Genomic DNA, 5022 nt, shown 5'->3' with positions numbered 1-5022 from the left:
GAACATCTTGATAGCTACTCATTGCTCCCATCTGGCCCCACATTATGATATAGAGGGGAAGAGAAAACAGTTTTACAGATTCTTGGTTATTAGTATATATTTTAAAATTAAATACAACAGAGTAGTGAGTTATTACCAGCAAACACCCTAAGAATGAGAGGACTTGTAGAGAAAGAAGTGGTATGTTTATCACAGACAACAATGAACTCAGATGTGATGCCCAAACCAGCTCCTACCACTTTCTAAAAGAAAATGACTTCCAGAATTAACAGCCATGAAATAACCACGCCCCTGAAAGGCCGGTGACTTAGGTTTATTTTCTAATTAGGAAGTAACACAAATGTTTGGGAAAGTTTAATTTACGTCCTTTGTGATGAAGTATACCTAAGAGATTCATTGGAATAGCAAACATATGATACTTAACATCATTTCACACACCATTGTTATTCACATAATATTAGATTCTCTCTCCTTATTTTCACCTTCTTTCTGTCTACCTTTTCCAAACTAACTGGAAGGTTATAAACCCATGAGGGGCAGGGTCCTTGGCTGATTTAGTTCACCAATGTCTCCAATACATAGGTTTATAGATGTATTAGTTAAGGAAAGGATTTGGATCAAGCATCTGGGTTTTTTTGGGTTTTTTTTTTGTTTGTTTTTGGCCTTGTGATAATCCTGGATAAGGTAAAGGCCATGACAAATTAGACAATGTTCTTTCTCATAAAGAGTTTAACAGCAGAAATAGAGATGTACCAGCATAGCTATTATTCAGAGCAATATAACTATCATAATAGAGGAGAAACATAGTATCTCAAAAAAACCTGAGCTTTTTCTATTGAAGCAAGGAGATACTGAACCCAGAAAGCCCTCTGAAATACAAAAAAAAAAAAAAATCACTTGAACATAAAGACCATGGATGAAACATTAATTGCTTTTCTATTCTTGTTGCACATCTGTGTGTGAATGACAAAAGAGGAAAACCAACTCTGATCATAGTGTTGCTTTATTTGACAGTAGAAGTATTTTCGAGCATCAGTCCAAGGAATATCAAGTCTGAAAAACTAAAATGAAGGAAGTCAGAAGAGAACAAGACAAGGACAAACGCAGATTCAGAGAAATCGAGCAGCCCGGTGTAAAATTCTGGCCTAGGTGGACAACAGCAGGGATCTCTCCAAATTTTGACTAAGTGCTTACGTGTTACCAGATGAGAGGGACAATGGTTTGGCTTAGATCGATAAGTACCATAGCTGAATAAACGATGTTAAAATGATCAGAATTGATATTTAACACCATTCAGCTTTTAAAAAAAAAAAAAAATTGAGGAGAGAGATCATTGTGTCTGTTATTAGTCTTCAATAACCCGCAAATATTAGTCCTCTCCTTAGATGGTTGTTGAGTGAGTGAACACAAGTTCATGAAATACGATGAAAGGGACAATTCCTGTGAGGTTATAGCTTTCCCATCTAAGGAGTCATAGAATGAGCATGGATTTTGAAACAGTACAGGTCTGGGTTTGAAATTTGAATCTTTCATTACATGTGTAACCTTGGAAAATTTCTTTCAAGCTTCTGAGACTCAGTTTTCTCATATGTAAAATATGGATGGTAGAGCAACTAACTCATAGGATTGTTGTAAGACTTAAGTGAAATAATACATAAAAAGCCTTTGTAGTGTTTTATAGATAGTAATTAACTAAATACTGGATATTTTTGCATGCTATAATTTTAAAATTTATTTTAGTTGGCCCAAAGCCTCCAAATACAAAATAAAAAATATACAAAACTTTGAAGGAACAGGAAAGAAAGTGAGAGCGCCCAGAAAATGATCTGGAGATAATCTAAAATGAGATTAATTGAAATTTTTCATATGGTAATGAAGAGTAAGGGGCAAGATTTGAATGTAACATGCTTCCCTGCAATTTGATGAAATTCACTTTACATTATGTAGATACCAACTGAAGTGCCTTAATTAAATCATCCCAAACAGAGAGGCTGTACGTTGACTTCCCTGTCATCCAACTAGTCTACAGGGGCCTTTCTAACTGAATCAACTAAGTCAAAAGCTACTTCTGCCTTTTTTTTTTTTTCAGAACTCACAGAGATAAGAGTCAACACCACAGTCGGTATTAGATTGATTGTGGCCTTTGGGAAGTCACATGGTTCTTTGTTGAGAATCCCCAGCTGCTCTTCAAGGTCAAGTATGCCTTGCTTGAATGAAACATTTATTCCTCAGAACAGGCTGCCAGTCCTGAAATTTTCTTGAGGCCTTAGGTAGAGCATATTCCTTGAGAACATTTTCACTGGGGGAACTTTATGGTTGTCTGTGCAGTCTGTCAGGAAGCATCACCTGAAAATGTGTTTAATTTACCTTATTACTGAAAGGAACATATGCTCCAATGTTGTAGTAAAATTACTGCAGGATAAGTATGCTTTGGGACACCTTTCATTATATAATTCTGAAAACCTGTAATATATTTTTCTGAAGAGATCGATAAGAAGGTATGGAGTGAATATTTTAATTAAGAATTGTACATTTTAAAAAGCAAAGCTTTCTCTTCTCTGCGAAAAATTCCTTGACAAATATTACACTTCAACAGTAGCACTTTCCACTGAGTTTCTATAAACATTATTACTTATATGTTTATTTCTATCATTAATAATATTCGCATATTACTTTTAATTGTACTTTATTTGGCTTTTACTTCTCTATCATAAAATTTCAAATTCTTTGAGTATAGACAGATTAATTCTTCAGAGTTCATACAACAAACACTTATTAAGTATGAACTATATGTAAGAAGCACTGTAATATTCTAGAAGATAGAATGATGTAGTAATAGAAAGTGTATACTGTAAAGGCCAGTGATCTTGAATTTCAACTCAGCTTGTACAGTTATAAACTTATGATGGTCTGTGGCCATTGTATTTCAGCTCCCTGAGCCTCATTTTCCTTATATGCAAAACAGCATTAATGGTGCCTTACGGACAGAGTTGCTTAGAGAGTTCAATAAAATAATATTCAGAGCCAAGACATTTCTTAATATATAACATGAACTCAATAAATATGTGCCCCTCCCCAAGCCCTATGTGTCAGGTGCTGGAGAACTACATGATAAATGTGTCATACTCCCAGGGGCAGGGATAACTATTATATTTATAACTCAAATCTGTACTAACATATTAATCATTGTAAAGGCAACCCTGCACTGCACAGGCTCCTCAGTTATCCCAAGCACAACTAAATGAGACCTGATATTGCCACAGCTGTATTATATCTCATTCAGGATATTTCCTAAAGAAATGTATGAAATCTTGGCACTAGGAAATCTAAATACATTCATAGATTTGTCTTCAGTTTGCCTTACGCATTCTCTTAAATATAAAACACTTTAGAGTTTATAAATGAGCACAGTTAATTCACATACCCCAGGGCAGTTTTGACTTGCTTGCATTTAAAAAGGAACACTCTATCAAATGATGAAGTTTATTCTTTTAATAATTAGGAAGAGTTCTATTAAATTCCACCAAGGCCATTCTTTCCACTTAAAGGTTGCAATCTCTATTTAGAAGATTTTAATTACCTACATAACCTCACTCAATTCCACTATGATTTATAACTGATTGTAATTTGCCTCCTTCTGGGCCATTCTTGGCTTGGCATCCACAGCTCTGCATGTTCTCTCTCCTGTCTTAACTGCCTTCTTAAAATTGGAAATTGTTAACACCTTACTCTTGCTTCTAAGAGTCCTTCTGGTGAAAGAAACATCCATTTGACATCCTGAAGTTTCAGGAGAACTGTGCTATTTTGCACATTTCTTTAATTACATACATATTAGGTAGTCAGTAAATATTGTCAACTGACAAATTTTTGCTACATGAGTCTGAAGATTAGAATTAAGAGGTGACATATGATCCCTCATCATACATCTGAGTGAATATAGCTCTTAGAAGCCTCTGCATCCAGCCTGAACATGAACGAAATGGGGGAGAAGACGGGACATAAGAAAGTATACATACCTAGAAAAGACTGCAGAGAGGTCATGCCTATCCAACCTCTCTGTCTTATTTGGGTTCATCTGGCTCCATTTTCACTACTGGTTTTACTCTTTCCTAAATTTGAAAGTGCCTTAGTCAACTCCTTTGCTGATTTTCTCAAATCTAACTATTGCCTTTGTCTCTATCTCTTAATCTTCTTGGAAAATTAGCTTAGCCCTTTTGTTCTTTTCCTGAAATGGGTAAAACCACATTATCCTTTCTTTCTAGTTTTCAAACCAGTGATGAATTTGGAAGTCCCCAGAAGGATGTCATGCAGTAATAATGACTAAAATGGTTTATGGAACCTTGCAGACATGGATCGTCGATGAGTAGTGCAGCAGAGAAATTGGGAATCAGCTTCTGGAGTCAGACTCCCCAAGAATAAATCCCGGTTTCACTATTTTCTAGCTGTATAACCATGAGAGGTATTTAAAAATTGCTGAGCTACTTTCTCATCTGTAATAAACAGATAATAATAAGAGCATCCGTATCATAGGGGTTGTCTGATTATTAAAATTAATAACCATGTTGCATTGCAATTTGAAGCATTGTCAGGACCAATAAATATTAGCAAATTATTGTTACAGAAAGACACCTAGATTTAATTTCGACTGGACTATAACAGAAACCAGATCATCCAAGGAATAAAACCCACAGTGAAAATCCCCTGAGAAATGAGTTTGTGAAAAACCAAAGGTCATAAATGCTTTTCCAACATGTCTCATTAAAGAAAACCATTTCCTCTTTATTTCAAGAACAGCACTGAGATCCCTCGGGATTAAAGAAAAAGAAAGAAGCAAGAGCAAAATAGCACAACTCTAACATGATCCATCACTGCAGAGGTATCCTCTGATGCAGCCATCAAGCCGCAATCAAAAGGCTAAACGAGCAGTATTGTTGGAAGGGATAAGAGGAAATGAGAACTCACTAAGGGATATTCCTGCCATGGGCTCTTGAAAATTCATCTCTCAGAAAAGAAAACGAAGGA

The sequence above is a fragment of the Pteropus alecto genome, unplaced genomic scaffold, assembly GCF_000325575.1.
Source record: "Pteropus alecto unplaced genomic scaffold, ASM32557v1 scaffold8, whole genome shotgun sequence".
NCBI lineage: Eukaryota > Metazoa > Chordata > Mammalia > Chiroptera > Pteropodidae > Pteropus > Pteropus alecto.
This window is presented reverse-complemented; position numbering follows the sequence as displayed.